Genomic DNA, 16893 nt, shown 5'->3' with positions numbered 1-16893 from the left:
CTCGTCCAATGGCAAAGGCTAAAGGCGCGCCCGCCCCTTTCTTTGTTTTTGTCGGGTAAGCGCTACGCGCAGGCAAAAAGGCATAAGGTATATTGAGTATTTTCTAACTGTTATATACCTCATCAGGAGGTAGGATGGTACCTATAGCTGAGCTTAAGCTCGCCTGCCTAGCAGCCTTATTCCCGGAGAAAAAAGCGCAAGGCGTTTGCCTCGCCGGCGGCGTTTGAGGCGAATAGCCGCCTTGCCAGCGATTAAGGCAAATAATATATTACGTATGAGTTGAGATATGTATTACATACGTGATACTGATCATATACATATCAAAAGAGAACAGTAGGAGTTAGCTATTCGATTGCTCCGCCAATGATTTACGATATTGAATAGCCATTTCTTCCTTCTGTTCTGGGGAAGGCAGTGTCTCTCTATTTCATTTCTATGGGGAGATTTTATAGAATTATAGTGAGGTTCAGGGAATACCACAGCATTGGGTTTTTCATACTCGACCTCCGAATAGTGTGGATAATAATAGTCCAGATAATGAAAATAAAAAGGAGAAGTTTTTTTCCTCTCATAATGGAAGAGGGGATACTTTTCAGGTATCCAATAACCTTTATGACTGAAAGGATAATGGGAAGAATCTTTATAAATAGAGAGATAGGAGGGAAGTCTCGAAGGAGATCATTTTCTTTATTTCAGTTATTCTGTCGATTTTCTAATTCGTTCCCTCTTTTCTTTATACCATGCTATGTCTGGTTTGATAGGATCTCAAGAAGCTTCTTTAATAGGTGTGGGATCACCGCAGGGTACTGTAGAACCAGGAATATTGACTATTTTGGGATTGGCATAAATATGTTTATGACTTGTTGGCTACCTGGCTTATAAAATATGTTCACGAGAGGGAATACGAACCGGAATAACGTCCGATCTTTTTTCTAGAAAGGGTAGAAGATTGATGTGTTTCCCTTTAATAGTTTTTAGTAACGGTTTGAGCTTTTACATCTTTCCCTTCATGAGTAATCCGTAAGAGGGGGACGACTTTCACGAAGTATGTGATTTTTCGGAGAAATCTTCAGATTTTCGTCTTTTGGATGGTTTTTTCCGGAGCTCCTTTCGAAAGGAGGGAAACCCCAAAATTAGGTCGGCCAAATTCCCAGATTTCCCTCTTTTCCATGATTTTTTCAGAAGCCTCTCCCTCCGAATAAGGGGAAATCCCCACTCCCGAATAAGGGCTCTCTTTCTCGGATTGAGTCTTTTATGCCGAACATTTTCTCCTATTTGACGACGAATTTTAGATCCTGATGCCGACGTATTTGTTTCTGTCCATTATCTTTCCGTCTTTGATATTCATGACAGTTTGTGGTGTTTGGGCAGAGAACGCTTGGCGTTTTCCGCGTTGCCACCTTTTCCGCGCTTGCTTGGAAGTTTCGAATGCATGAGCATAGCCCGTATGCACGGGAGCTTCGAATGCATGAGCATAGCCCGTATGCACGGGAGCCCCTTTCCTTCCTGCGCTACAGCCGCTTCCCGAGCTTCTTGCCCGCGTTGCGGCACCCGCTTTTCCCTTGCTTGGAAGGGGTTCTCTTCGTTTTTCAACCCAATCACTTTCAGAATGCTATGGATTTTCGGAAGACTATCAAAAGGATACGCGAGAATAGGCAAATACAAAATCTTGCTGCCAAAGGCTGCTGCCAGAGCCTCATTTTTCCCATCTCTAATTCCATGGGGTTCTTCCGGGGAACCGATGGCGCTTAGCCCGGACCAACCCGAACCGAGGGTCCCTCCCCCAACCCCGAAAAGGTAGGAATCTGTTCAAATCTGGTATCGGCGGACGGTCGGGGATCTCTATGTCGGGTGTTTGGTCTAACCCCTCACCTGGCCGAAGGGAACCTCTCAGCAGCAACAGATAGATTTCCGTTTCGCCTGCAAAGCGCGAGGCTGGAATCGTTCTTTGGAGAACACTTAGCCCAAGGTTGGGAAGCTTGGATCCGGGGTACCTCGTTTGAGGTCCCGTTCGCGACTTCTGCCCACCGGGGGATAGACGCTCGCGGTTCTGGCGGCGAAGTGGTAACCAAAACCTATCCGAAAGGATGGAGTTTCGAGATTGGTCAGCCTCTTGGGGCTTACTCGTCTTGGCCTTGCTTTTCTTTGTGCCACCATATGGTGGTCCGAATCGCAGCCAGGAGATCCGGTTATAATAGGATCTTCAGAAATTCTGGTGTACTGGGAGACGACCCAGTAATAGGTGGCCGCCGGGTGGCGAATATATATCGTTGATTATGCCCCGTATAGATGTCACTATCAATTCGAGTAGGAGCCAAATATCTAATAATGGTTCTTACGAATCTGCCAAACGATTTATTTGGCGGAACATTGATGTGTCGCCTATCTCTCCTAAGTGGATAACCGCCGTCCGTAGATCATCGGCGATAACTTTATCCCCACTGGTGGAGAGGCTCCGGGAGTACCGTGAGGTACGGATAGCCGAAACTTATCGACTATTCGGAGCCGGGTATAAGGTGCTTGTTAAGCCCCCCAGACACGGGCGTTGGCTTCGGCACAAAATAATGATGCATTCACCGTCGGGACCTTTTCCGATCCCGTTGCAGTGGTGGCTGTCTATTGGTCAGACAAGACCACGTGACGCATCACATCAAGCGCTTCTTGGCGGCCATTAGGCGTTGGGAAGAGTGGAAGGTTGACTTCCGGAACATACCGATACTCATCTCAACGAATGGGTCCGGGACGGGAGAAGTACGTCCTTTCGTCCTGGGTAAGACAATGGACTGACTATCTCTCACCGAGACTGGTAGAGATAATGGAAAGGGGACACTACGACGTGTCGGTGTGGTGGAAAGCGATTAATGTCGTTCCCACATCACCGGATTATCCGAGGGCTGTGAAAAACAGTCAGTCAAAGGTATGGAACTATGTTCCGCATCTGGGATGAGGTTTCCGCACCGATACGGGGTCCACGGGTGCTAGATGAGGCATCATCTGGCATCAAGCCTTGGGTCACCCAGAAAGAGCAGGAAAGGCTCGGATGGGGGTAGGGGGGGAGGATGAGAATCGGCGGTTGGCATCCGGTTCAGTTCGGAGAAGAAGGGTTGGCATGTTTATGTGTTCCGCACGTCAATATCGAAATCCACGTGTCCCTTGAGATGGGCAAGAAAATAAGGCTGCAGGGAGTGCAGTTCAGAATTGACGAACCGAAGGCAGGGATAATCCCTGAAGAGAATACACGAGAAGCGTCTGGGAATTGTGTATTCTAGAAGGGTAGTGGTCTAATCCACGGCAACCACTAACTCCTCCTGAAGGCTAGAGAGGGGTAGGGAACGAAAAACTACTGACAAGGTTATTCAGATTTCCACCCTCTTGATCAACTACGAAGAAGAAAACATGACAAATAAACGGAGTCTTGCTATCATGCTCACGGTGATAGGTTCCTAGAGTCAACCGGTCTCCGGGGGCTACGGCCAGAGGTAGAGCAACGATCGTTGGGCAGGCTCTATGGCTGGTGTGGATGGCGAAGGGAAAGGGTCCGAACGCCCGTAAGGGTGGTTCGCCTGGCTGCGTCGATCAGAGGTAGTTCCGAATGGGACCATCCAATTCGGCTGGTAAACGCCTAAAAAGACGGGACAGTTGTCGGGAGAGACCTTGCGGGCTTTTTTAACTTGTCAAATCTCTTTCGAGAAACGGCTAGTTCTAACTCCGGACCAGCGGCAGTTGAAGCTTACTCGGGAGCATCATAATATTAATGATCAACTCCCACTTCGCATCGAGCGGATTAGATTCTTGATTTGCTAGATTGGCTAGAAGGTGCTTCTAAGGCCGAAGAGAATAGGGAATAGTTGGGTTTTCGGGTTCTCTATCTGTTTCATAAACAATGGCTAATGAGCCGAGCACCTCGAACCCGCTTGACGAGAGAGATCCTGGAAGATCGAAGATCGACCGACCCCTGATAGATTACGCGCGACATCGAAGGCACTTGGCACGATAGCTTCTTTCTTTGATGAGCTGGCCGAAGGGCAGCAAGGGAGTTAGAAGCTGGTCTGAGGTCGAAGACCGAAGGTCCAATACGAGATGGAGCTGAAAGCAACATCGAATGAAGGCATTGAGATTGGATGCTGCTGGGAGATCTTTGCTCGACCTACCCCCCGCCTAATGATCGAGGGAGCTGAAAGCGACTGAGATCGTAGGGTTTGTTTGCCAAAATAATGGGAATGGTCGATCACTTCGAGGCGAAATAAGAAAAATTGTTTGTTGGCTCTCCGAATAAAACATGATAAGAAAGAATGCCTTTTTGAATGAAATGGGTTGTTTGGCTTTGTCGAATCCAAATGGGGGGACACGAAGCAGAGGCAATCGACGCTGAGCGAATGAATTCAAACCATTTGTTTGCCAATAAAATTCTAATTTCATGAAGAAATTGCTTATTTATTGACCCGAATGGCTGAAAGAAATGACCAAATTGGATGAATAATTCGCCCCAGCAGAAGCTAAAGGGCTATCCGACTTGGCTGGGTCGATCTCTGATACTCCAGCATCTCTGCTCCCTACCGGCACAAGATGAAATATCTCGGGATTAAAGCCGAGAGAGCCAGAGAAAAACGTATAGAATGTGCTCTTCCCCCTGTTGGACTAGGATTATTGCGAAATCGGATTATTGTTATCTGTGCTAGTCAATCATGAAAACAGAGCGATCTGTATTGATCTATAAATTTGCGTATTATAATGGAGCCACGACTGATTTGACCTTTTTCTTCCGCTTCAGGAGAATAGTTCCAATGGTAGAACAATGGTCTCCAAAACCAAAGGTTAAGGGTTCGAATCCCTTTTCTCCTGATTACCTAGCTCGGTACGAAGAGGTTGCGTTTCTTTACCACAGACAAGTATCATACTGGATATGGGGCACATAGCGCTGGGAAGGTCCAGAAAGATATACAAGGACCAGCTATTGCCCGGTTCGACAGGGCCCTAGTAGAGGTAACCAAGGACAAATGGGCCTCAGCCGCCTATTCTTATTTCCCCCAGTCGTACAAGTTCGAGATACTGGCGTAGCAAAAGTGCGTATCATTTGGGTGGCTAAGGGCACCTCTCTAGGCTACCTCCGGCCGGCCATCCGGGCCATAACAACAAATCGGAGGCGGTTCGCCCTTGGGATATCTTTTCCGCTTTTAGCTCCTCCATCTCTTGTGCCGGACGGGAGGGAAGGACGGTCAATTCCGAAAGATTTTCCTTCCTTTGCCTAAGATTTGGCCGTTTCTCCATTTCCGCCATTTCTTGTTTTGGAAATGGGGGTACTTGTTGGTTCCCTAACGGGAACCCCAGCAACTCAGCGCTTTATCTCCGGAGAAGCGCTTTTGCGCGCTTCGCTTCGAGGGTTATCTCTTTCCGGAGCGCGTTTCGCGCCCCGCACGCCATTTCTCTCGGGAATCGGGGAAGGGAATCTCGCGGCCCTCTTCTTCAACCGGAAGCCAGGCCACTTATCCACCACTTCGCTCTAACTAAAAGGCCGAGGGATGGATGCACTTCAATGGCGCAGCGACTCAGGGCACAAAGCGATGAATTACCGGTAGGGATATGTAGTAAGATAAAGCGTCGAGCGATCAATGGAAGAACACCATCGAGAAACGCACCACTCATGGTGTGCTCTTTGATAGTTGATGATCTGGCAATTCCAAGCAAGAGGGCCGGGGGGACGAGAGGACCTTGCCCGAGGGGGGACTCGATACGGGCCGGTAGGCACCGTAGAAGGAAAGGGAGGGCTGTGAGCCCCCTGCAGAGGGTAATTAGCTCAGTTGGTAGAGTGCCTCGTTTACACCGAGAGAGTCAGCGGTTCGAGTCCGTTATTACCCAAGGTTGGTTTTCCAAACCAAACACTGTAATTATGAATTGAATCCGGCGTATGGTTTTCAAATCCACTAATTTGATTGATGGTGGTACAACCACGGGAATCCCGGAAGGGGCAGAAGGAGCGAGCCCGCTTTATCCGCATGACGAAGAAGAAAAAGCTGAATAATACTTGCAAAAAACGTTATCACAGTTGAATGAGACGGAGGAAAGTGGCAGGCAGCCATCCACTTCGTGTCGTGGATGGCTGCCCGCCACTTTCTTCTCACAAAGCTTCACTGCAGCTCCATTGGCTACACGAGCGCAGCAGACGCTTTGTGTAATTCATCCACACCTGCGATTTCTCCTTCGGACTGCATCGCAGGTGTGGAACCACTAAAAGCTTGACAGATGGAGGCAAGGTTCGCAGAGAACGTGAAAAACGAGCAATTCTTTCTTTCTTGGAAACCGAAGAAAAAGAAGGTGCGCTGTCGCATGGCGTTTTCTTGGTTTATGGTACAATTCAAACTACTAGATGGTCATGAAATCTGTGGACCTTTCAATTCAATTGAAAAGCGTTGGGCGAGCGGCAGGGCGTGGCTCCGCTTGCTGCATAGCGAGTAAAGGCCGGGGGGCGGCTGGCTTCGCCTAAAAACCGATCCGAACTTGCAGATTGTGCCATTACTACTACGAGGCCCTCGAAATGCGACAAGACCACGGGTTGACCAACCTTCCTACTGCCACCGCCTTCAGGTGCGAAGCAGGGAGCCCTAGCCCCCGCCCGGCGCTGCGCGGGCCCGCCACGGCGGCCACTCACTTCATTTTCCTCGAAAGCCTCGTTCAGGCGGAAGATATAGTTTCAACCTTCGGATCTCTACTGGCATAGCCGTGCCGAGTGGAAAGATCCCGATGAAGAATCTACGATGATTCATGACGTTTGGGAAAATAGCTTAGTTGGTTAGAGTGCTGGTCTGTCACGCCAGAAGTCGCGGGTTCAAATCCCGTTTTTCCCGGTGAAACTTGAATCAGATTTCCTACAAGCAACGTCTCTGGGAAAAACCCAGTCTTGACTGCTTCTCGAATTTTCTAAAATTTAGTAATGACACGAGTTATTCTCCCTCCGATGGTCCACCCCGCCAAATTCCGTCCGGGAGGGATGGAAGGAGAATGGGAATCGGGATGATGCTCCGGAAGATGGGAATTATCCGTGCAACGATGCTCCGAAGCGTGGTTATTATCCGAAAGAAGGGAGGGAACCTTCGAAATTTACTAATTAGGGAGGAATGACAGGGAAAAGGGCGACTCCGTGGGATGTCTCGATAACAGAACTGACGGGATTGTACGTGGGTATAGTATCGATGAACATATTAAGAATTTCGCTACGACGCAGGGACTTTCCGAACAACTTTGGGATTTGAATGCGAATGATTGGGAGAGTTGGTTAGGCTGTTTCGACAAGTACAACCTGTCATTGGAGGTGTGGCAAAAAATTGCACCGCAAAAAAAAAGGGAGATTCGATATCGAAAATTTGAATGGATTCAGAGGGATCGGGGGAAGCTTTCTCGCTGAGCACGAATATGTCCTTCGTGAGAAACGAAACGATTATTCCATCTATACCGAAACCCCGTTCCTCAACCTAAAGTTGTGTTTTTTTGCGGTTTGGTGATTTTCTCACCAAACCTGAAATGGGAGTTTATAGATCATTTGAGTTTTTACAAATCGGAAGATTAAGAACATGAACTTCTCAAATAGCTACACCTGGTTCTGGGCCGGTTGATGCGAATACTATCGGAGGAGGAGCGGGATGTGCTAGTAACGGAATACCCATCATGGGTAACATAGTCCGAGCAACACTGGAAAATGTGACTAAAGTATAACCAGCCACTTTATTGGCAAATAGACATATTCCTAAGCCCGATGCACGAAAACCGAGAAGAATCGACTCGACTTTTATTCGATAATTCAGACAGGGATTTCACCACCGAAAGTCCTACCACAAGTAGAATGGCTAAGTCCTTAAAAACACCCAGCGGCGAGGTAACCGTGAAAGGAAAAACAGGGCCGAAGGATTATCATCCATCTCAGCAGCCGCGGAGAGCTCCTCCTGATCCGCGGGCAGATTCTGCTACTTCAGTTTCATGGGCAGCGTCATCGTATGCATCCGCATAGGTTTCGTGGACCTGAGCTCCTTTCGCCGCAATTTCCCCCATGGCTTTCTTTTGTTAACCCCCCCTTCCCTTCTGAAGTGTCAGCCAACTCCTATAATCCTCTTTCCTCCCCTTCCAAGAAAACCATGCTTGGTTGGATCAGTGTGGGCTGATGTTTTGTCCCACTGGAAAAGCCGCCGAATTCGTCACCAACTGGAAAGCGGAAGCGACTCACTGTCTCGTCTCATTCTCGGAGGCGGGGATGCTCTCAAATAGCTAACAGTGCTTTCGACTAAAGTTCCATTTCCTGGCACGACGGAGCTTATACTGTTTATTCGTGCAACGGTGCACGACGCTCTACCATCCCATTTAGAAATGATTCCGCAACCATTTGCGTACTTGAACGCAAACTGAATAGTAGTAATTCATGCTATTCCTCGAACTCAGACCACAGAGCTTCCTAAGAACTGGGAAAATGCTATGAATCTGTTTAAATAGCTTCGCCTCTTGCCCTAAAAGTCGCTCCGAAAATGTCACTTAAAGTCTTTTAACTGGGGGAAACAAAACCCACTAGACGAACAGCTACTAATACCTCCTCGTTATATACTGATATTCATTCCGAACTCGAAACACTAGAGATTGAAATAGCAAATAAAATCAATTCGCGCGTAAATCGTACTTATATTCCGTTGCTCTTCCCCGTCCGTTCTTGATATTTATGGCAGTTTAAAGGCTGGCAAAAGAAAAGGGCTAACCGCATTTCTGGACTTGTGCCGAGGGAGAAGGTTCCTGCTGGCCGGTTTCTTTCCTCATCAGGAGATAGGTTACACCTATATGCTTTGCTTCAGTTTCCTGTTCGGTAGAAGTTTCCTGCTTTAGGTGAGTGCAGGGGAGAAGCAAGGGAAAAGCAGAGCGCTTCCATGAAGGGAAAAGCAGATGGAAAAGCTTTAGGTTCCGGGAAAAGCTTTAGGTTCCGGGAAAAGCTTTAGGTTCCGGGAGAAGCTTTAGGTTCCGCTTCTGGCAAAGGTTTAGAAAAATGGGTTCAAGAAGGTTAGGTTCTTCAACGGCGCCACTCGAGATGGAGGCTTAATTACTCCTCCATCGGGAACCCAGGGGAACCGCTTTGCCTAGCTGATCCTTCTAATACTCAATTCCGGCAACATGAATCCTCCATCGGCAGGGGAACCGCTTCCTGTTTCTTCCTGCCTGCAAAGCCTAGCTTCATCATCTTATTCGTGATCGCTTCCCCGGAATGCTGCCAGCAATAATCGAAAGAGGATTGGGATCGAGGGGAAGAAAAAGAAGCGGAAAGCTGTTGTTCATTCCCATGGAACAGATTCGAAGTCTGTCGGGGAAGAGCCACTTTCCCAACCCAAAAAAAAGTGTTGTTGCCCTCAAGTTTTCCTGCTAGCCCTTGCCGTTGCTAAAAGTGCCATAACATTTTTATTGACCCAATTTCCCCTCTCTCCTCTCATGAAGGCTAGCGTTTTCGCGCGCGGGAACCCGACAACAAGAACGCGGGGTCTACAGGTCAAACGCCTCCAACGAGTGCTACTTTCCCTGCTCGTACGCTGGCCTTCTTGCCTTCAAATGATTGGGTTCCCCGATTGGTTATGACGCGAACCCGCTAGATCAGCCAAAACCATCTGCTCATCCCACTGAAAGCCACTCCACAAGAACGAGAGTGCTCAACGATGGGCAAGCTCCTTCCACTGAATCCGCTGATGCGTGGCTAATCGAGGCTACGAGGCACAGAGCCAAAATCCGGGGTCCCTTCTGGGCTGGGAAACCTGGATAAGTTCATAAGTTCTAGGCCCCTAGAAAAAAACTCTGTTCTGCCCGCCCATCGTCCGAATCATTCGTCCGGAACCGAGCTGCCAAGGCTGGAAGCGAGCATTTGATCCGGTTCACGCGTGAAGGAGAGGTGTAACCACACAGACATTCCGTGGGATGGTAAGGTGGAACCCCCCCATTCCCCTAATAAAATGAATGAATTCTGCAATACGGGGAAGAACGGTACGAAACGATTCCAATGGTTCCCCGGGGTAGGTAGGGATTCAGGTAGGTATGACATAATTTTTTGGAACGGAAATCGAATTATTGGGGGGAAAAAATAGTACTACCAGTTGGATGCAATACATGTGTATTATTTCATTCAATACTGAATCACCCACGGAAATGGCACCTGAATCAATTACCATTTTAACCAATCGAATTGATCGATACGAGTCGATCTTCTATTCCGCTGGATAACCGAAGCAATGGATAACCCAATAGCAGCTTCGGCAGCTGCGACGGCTATTACGAATATGGAAAAGATTTCTCCCTTCATTTGTTGATCGTCAAGAAAATTGGGGAATGCTACGAGATTTCTATTGACGGCATTCGGAATCAGCTCGAGACACATCAGTGCCCTAACCATGTTTCGACTCGTGATTGATCCGGAAGAGCCACCCGAAAAGCAAGCGATTTTCCCGCCATTTCCCGAGCCATTTCTTTTCCGAATTCCAAATCCTGCCATTTTCCCACCTTATAGAATGCATGCATGCCATTTTTCCACCCGAAAAGCAAGCAAGCTCCGATTCGATCCAAAATTCATCGTCGAATATTCCGTATCAGTCACCGACGTTATCGTATAATAATAAGAAATGATTGTTGCTTTCGCTTCCATTACGGGTAGAATTCTTTCATTCTCTCGAAGATCAACGTAAAGTAAGATTAATCGTCTCGCTTGGCATGAATCATTAGGGTTTTCTGGTTCTGCGTTCTCGGTTCCTCGAAGAGATTCCAGGAGATTTCGACCGGAAGGAAGATAAAGGTCTGCCGAAATCACAGCGGGAAGGCCTCAGGCTGCCCGACTCACCACCCTTTCTAGTTAGTTCGAATCCGACTTCCGTTCATTATGACTGCAAGGCTTGTTGTGACGACTTCCAATTCCAACCGTGGGTTTTCGAGCATACGCTGAAAGTGGTGGTGCCTCCCCGAAAATCCCGCTCAAATCCCCGCATCCCGCCGGCAACACAACGGCCCGTAAGTGATCGCCTAGATCTACCCTCGAGGAGGACGAGGGTTCATCAGCGGAGCGGTTCCCCGATGGACTACTGATCGCATCCTCTTCGGGAGGCCCTGCCCCGTGTCTCCTCCTCCATGAAGGGATACATCCATATTGGTTCTGGATTAGCTCAGTCGGTAGAGCAGTGGACTGTTAATCCATGGGCCGCAAGTTCGAGTCTTGCATCCGGAGTTGGGAGCCAAAGGCAAAAGAAACCGAAAAATTTCATAGAAATACTTTCTTTTGTTCACTGAATACGGTCCACCGGGATAACGTGAAGGGAAGCCTGCTAAGCGCCTGAAAGCTCACTATAAGCAATGCCTCAGGCTTATGGAATTCGAACAAGAACTTCAAAATGAAACCTTGAGACGAGTCGTCGGGCATATACAGAAGTTCATAACATGGAGTGTGGTTTGGGCGATGCAAAGCAAGTATGGCTTTGTATCATGGAGCAGTTTCTATCGAACCTCCGAACCCCAAATCACATCATCATTGAATAGGGTTCGGCTCAGAGAGAGTTGAACTGGATCAATGAAAGAATAAATACTCGAAGAAAGGTCTTCACGCCCTTCCCTTCCCTTCCCTTCCCTTCCCTTCCCTTCCCTTCCCTTCCCTTCCCTTCCCGCGTGGAGGAGGAACCGTCCAGTATCCCCTCCGTCTTCAAGTATTTCCTTGAATCTGCAAAAACTATCCGGAAACTCAGAAAATATCTCGTTTCCGCGTTTTTAACCAAAAAACCGAGTTTGATCCTGGCTCAGAATGAACGCTAGCGATATGCTTAACACATGCAAGTCGAACGTTGTTTTCGTCCCTTCATGGAACAGTTGAAAACAAAGTGGCGAACGGGTGCGTAACGCGTGGGAATCTGCCAAACAGTTTGGGCCAAATCCCGAATAAACGAAAGCGAAAAAGCTTCGATAAAGCGTTAAAGCGCTGTTTGATGAGCCTGCGTAGTATTAGGTAGTTGGTTGGGTAAAGGCTGACCAAGCCGCAGATGCTTAGCTGATCTTTTCGGACGATCAGCCACACTGGGACTGAGACACGGCCCAGACTCCGTGGGGAGGCAGCAGTGGGGAATATTGGACAATGGGCGAAAGCCTGATCCAGCAATATCGCGTGAGTGAGTGAAAAACGTCGCGTTAGCGAGGAAGGGCAATGCCGCTTGTAAAGCTCTTTCGTCGGGTGCGCGATTGTGACAAGACTCGAGGAAGAAGCCCCGGCTAACTCCGTGCCAGCAGCCGCGGTAAGACGGGGGGGGCAAGTGTTATTCGGAATGACTGGGCGTAAAGGGCACGTAGGCAGTGAATCAGGTTGAGAGTCAAAGGCGCCAGCTCAACTGGCGGAATGCTTTCAAAACCAATTCACTCGAGTGAGATAGAGGGGAGTGGAATTTCGTGTGTAGGGATAAAATCCGGAGATATACGAAGGAACGCCGAAATAGCGAAGGCAGCTTTCTGGGTCTCTACTGACGCTGGGGTGCGAAAGCTTGGGGAGCAAACAGGATTAGATACCCTGGTAGTCCATGCCGTAAACGATGAGTGTTCGTCCTTGGTCTGCGGATCGGGGGCTCAGCTAACGCGTTAAACACTCCGCCTGGGGAGTACGGTCGCAAGACTGAAACTCAAAGGAATTGACGGGGGCCTGCACAAGCGGTGGAGCATGTGGTTTAATTCGATACAACGCGCAAAACCTTACCAGCCCTTGACATATGAACACTTGACGTATGAACACTTGACATATGAACAAGTGTGCTTGTCCTTAACGGGATGAAACGAAAATTCATACAGGTGCTGCATGGCTGTCGTCAGCTCGTGTCGTGAGACGTTTTTGGTTAACTCCTATAACGAGCGAAACCCTCGTTTTGTGTTGCTAAGACATGCTGCTCTCAAAGGATCAATGTCATCATTCACCCCCTAAAGCAGGAACATAGAACATGGGCTTCCGGCGAACGGTTCCGACGAGCGAGCCACCCGGTAATGGATGGTAAGTGAGCCGGTACCTGGGCCCATGAATCTGTGTTCAGTCTTAGGCCGGGATTGATGACACTCCCTCTGTGCCGATGTTGCACTCACAAAAGACTGCCCGTAGTTCTACTATGGAGGAAGGTGGGGATGACGTCAAGTCCGCATGGCCCTTATGGGCTGGGCTACACACGTGCTACAATGGCAATTACAATAGGAAGCAAGGCCGTAAGGCGGAGCGAATCCAGAAAGATTGCCTCAGTTCGGATTGTTCTCTGCAACTCGAGAACATAAAGTTGGAATCGCTAGTAATCGCGGATCAGCATGCCGCGGTGAATATGTACCCGGGCCCCGTACACACCGCCCGTCACACCCTGGGAATTGGTTTCGCCCGAAGCATCGACCAGGGATCACCCATTACTAAAGTGTTCCACGCCTAGTTGAGTGTGGCCCACTTTGGTATTGGTGGTCTTCTTGGCGCATACCACGGTTGGGTCAGTGACTGGGGTGAAGTCGTAACATGGTAGTCGTAGGGGAACCTGTGGCTGGAGGGAATCCTAAAGGAAGGCGCCAGCGTCCCTCCATTAACTGTACTAACGTCGGTAAAGTCAATTCGTTGGGTAAATGGCCGGGCGCTATGCGCGAGGAGAAAGCGCTATGCGCGGGGAAAGTTAGGCAGATTCGGGCTAACAAGAAATGCACTTTCCCAGGACGGCAGATTACTTTGGCCGGGCAGAAGTGGGCACTTTCCTTTAGGGAGCCACGTGCAAATCCACTGAGAATGGAAATTTCGTATATAGAATCCGCAATTGGACCATGGAGTGCAAATCCACTGAGAATTGTCCAAGGAATGGAAATTCAATCTTGCTTTCTTTGGCGTACCCACCGCGGAAAGGCATCGATTCCGGGAAGGAATTTCGGAATTGCGTATTCTAGTGGATGCGGCAAAGGCTCGCCGCACCCACCAAGAAGTTGGGCTCGCACTATCGTATCTGTTGGGGGAGCGTTGGCTCGCACTCCCCGGCAAGTTGAACGGTTGAATCATGTTGGCACACCATCGACTTTCCCTCGGCACCATTCCACGGGTTCGATTCCGGGATAGCCTTAAACTGCCATGAATATCCCCAGCTTTAATAACCAACACCACAAGACATGCCTGGAAACGGAAGAATGATTACAGAGCAAATGGCGACGAGTATCAAGGGAAAATTGAGGATTCTACAGGACGACTTCGCCGAACACATGGGCACGCTAAGAAACTTCCCCGGCCGCCCGGGGCCAGGCGATCTCAGTGAGCTCTCGGAAACCCTTTTTGTTATCCGTGACGCCACCCTGCCGGATATGCAATCGGTAGCGAGGCCTTTGGTGCAATTCGGACCGCCGTTCGATGAGTTGATGGAAGCTATAGACTGGGCTCTCGCCCCCCTGTGGCAAACCCCGCTTCCAAATTCACGCCGAGGCCTTCAGCCTATCCTGCCCCTATTGACACGAGTTGGGATCAAGTGGGAACTCACCGTAACCGAGATCACCGAAAAGGTAAACCTGGGGTTGGACGTGCGAATATGGGATTATTTCGAGCCAAATGTGTTTCTTTTTTATTTTCCTCCTATTTATGAATTTGCCCCTATTTATCTCTATTTAGTCATCAGTTTGCTACTTTCCTTGATCCTAAGGGGTTTATGGCATTATTACAGAACAAATGCTTCTAATATAAAGGCAACGAAAGCTCACAGAGGAACCTTAAATTATTGGCCTGCTCAAAGAAGTACTGCAGCTCGTTTAGTCCCAATTCTTCTTATAACCAATGTTCCAACTCTGCTTTTGCTAAATCTTATGTTATTTCGGTATATTCATGCGGGAATGGAAGAGATTCTGGCAGATCATGTTCACCATGAAGTCACACGAAATCGGATCTTGATTCTCCTTAGAATCCTCTTGTTAGTTATTATCAAAGATTTCCGCTTGTTTCTTGTTCTCCATTAATTGATTATTTTCACGGGTGGCCCTCGCGGGTCACCCCCCCCCGCACCGATAGCTCAATCGGATAGAGTACCTGGCTTCGAACCAGGTGGTTAGAGGTTCGAGTCCTCTTCGGTGCACACTCCGTTCCCCTTTCCGGCTCAATCCTTGTGTTGTATTTGCCAACAATAAAAGTCGAAAAATGCGCTTAGCGCGCCTTTTTACCCTTCGCCCTTGCCGACGGAATATCGGAAACTTTTCATCACAACCACATTGATAACCTTATAAATAAGGGAAACCTCAATCTCACCACGCTAATCGCTCGCTTCCGCTCGCTTCCGAACTTGTTTTTAGCCAAATAAGCGAATTAGCTAACTCTTTTCCCGGCGTAACCAATAGCAGTGCCGGGAGAGTCCGCTCCGTAACCAATCAGTAGCAGCGTTGGTGGGCTCCTTCCGTCCCTAACCTACAGCAGTGTAGCGAGAGTCCCGGTAAGCCTATCAGGTCCAGTGCTAGCGAGAGTCTCGGTAGCCTAGCCGGTCCAGTGCTACGAAAGCCAGTCAGTTAGCGAGTACGCTAGGGAGAGTCCCTAAGGTAACCAACCTATGGCAGTTGCTAGGGAGGGTCCGGTCGTTTCCCTCCACTAACCCCCCATCAGTTTCGAACTTAAAGCCCTTCGGCATCCCCACCTCCAACTTGAGTGTCACTTGCTGAAACCCCCTGCACGAGGGTCGTAAGCATCGAAGAACTTCCTAATGGTATACCGCCAACCGTATGCCGCTATCACTGGAGAAATCAGTGATATTAGAAATGACAATACCGGGTCAGAAGTTATCCCTCGCACACTTGTTCCCACTGCTCGAAGTTTTGAAAACGTAGCGCTTTCTTTTTCGAAGTGTTCTTCCAGGTTGCTAGGACAATGACCAACCATTAGGTTTAATTTGTGTTTGTTCTATATACGAGATTTTTCAAATAAATGGCACCTTTGGTTTTCCCGTAGCCATGACCTGTAGCCATCCCTTGTCCTACCTGTCAGTTGCGGATAACGGGAATCGAACCCATATCCTCTGCTTGGAAGGCAGATAATCTACCGTTAATCTATATCCGCCTAAGTTTCGTTCCCGGGGTGTTATAAAGAGATCATTCCTATAATACGAATCGGCCGAGGCGCGGGCTTGGCCTTCCATGCGCAAAGACTTTGCCCCGCTCAAGCACCTAGTAGAATGTGAGTGATGGATCATTCGTGTTCAATTCATTTCATATACGATAATTCATGGAACGCTATCGATGAAAACTTCCCGTTCGTATCTCTCCGATTCAAGAGCAATCAAGCCAAACCAACAAGAATTCGGAATGGAAAAATTATTGACCTGCCGCGCTACGCTTGGCTTGATGGGGTCCCCCGAATCACCACAATTGGAAAAGGAGTTACGTATATATAACGACAGCGTGATTTATCTGAAAAACGAAGGGGTAAAATCTTTTCAAACAACACAAAATTCCAAATTCTGACAAATCCCGGCTGCCCTCACGGGCTTAGAAGGCACGTTGGTAGGCCTAATATTAATCAGCCCATCTCGTGCTAATGCGTCATTTCGCTCTTTCCGCGAAGAGATCGAAATTCGAATATTGCACCATTCCATGGCACTTCACTTGTGGCCCAACGTTGACCCTGAATGAAAGGTGAGAAAGACGTACAGTCCAATCTCGGTCGAAAGACAAAGCTAGGCCGTGCGACTTGCATGCAGGGACATAAGAATTTTTAGGCAAATGGCCCTTTTCCTTTCCTGAGATTGAGTGATAAGAGATCGGGTGCCAAGTGCCAATCGATCGCTGTAGCCGGCCTTCAACCATTACTGGGGATGGCCCACGAGGTGTAGCGCAGTCTGGTAGCGCATCTGTTTTGGGTACAGAGGGCCATAGGTTCGAATCCTGTCACCTCGA

The 16893-nt window shown here is 48.6% G+C and overlaps 5 non-coding genes and 1 pseudogene across 5 annotated transcripts; 5 read left to right on the top strand and 1 right to left on the bottom strand.

Moving 5' to 3' along the window:
• Nucleotides 1-5783: 5783 nt before the first annotated feature.
• TRNAV-UAC (transfer RNA valine (anticodon UAC)) lies at nt 5784-5856 on the top strand. The gene has a single exon. It is a non-coding gene; the product is annotated as a tRNA-Val (tRNA).
• A 912-nt stretch (nt 5857-6768) lies between these two features.
• Nucleotides 6769-6842, top strand: TRNAD-GUC (transfer RNA aspartic acid (anticodon GUC)). The gene has a single exon. It is a non-coding gene; the product is annotated as a tRNA-Asp (tRNA).
• A 4923-nt stretch (nt 6843-11765) lies between these two features.
• Nucleotides 11766-13546, top strand: LOC147879458 (18S ribosomal RNA; annotated as a pseudogene).
• Nucleotides 13547-15015: 1469 nt separating this feature from the next.
• TRNAR-UCG (transfer RNA arginine (anticodon UCG)) lies at nt 15016-15089 on the top strand. Its single transcript has one exon. It is a non-coding gene; the product is annotated as a tRNA-Arg (tRNA).
• Nucleotides 15090-15986: 897 nt separating this feature from the next.
• TRNAG-UCC (transfer RNA glycine (anticodon UCC)) lies at nt 15987-16057 on the bottom strand. Its single transcript has one exon. It is a non-coding gene; the product is annotated as a tRNA-Gly (tRNA).
• Nucleotides 16058-16819: 762 nt separating this feature from the next.
• On the top strand, nt 16820-16893 carry TRNAP-UGG (transfer RNA proline (anticodon UGG)). Its single transcript has one exon. It is a non-coding gene; the product is annotated as a tRNA-Pro (tRNA).

Source organism: Dipteris shenzhenensis, unplaced genomic scaffold (genome assembly GCF_047967505.1).
Source record: "Dipteris shenzhenensis isolate YYH24624 ecotype China unplaced genomic scaffold, Dip_SZ_1.0 scaf0012, whole genome shotgun sequence".
In the NCBI taxonomy this organism is placed as follows: Eukaryota; Viridiplantae; Streptophyta; class Polypodiopsida; order Gleicheniales; family Dipteridaceae; genus Dipteris; species Dipteris shenzhenensis.
The sequence above is the reverse complement of the archived record's forward strand: the minus strand, read 5'-3'. Positions and strand labels throughout refer to the sequence as shown.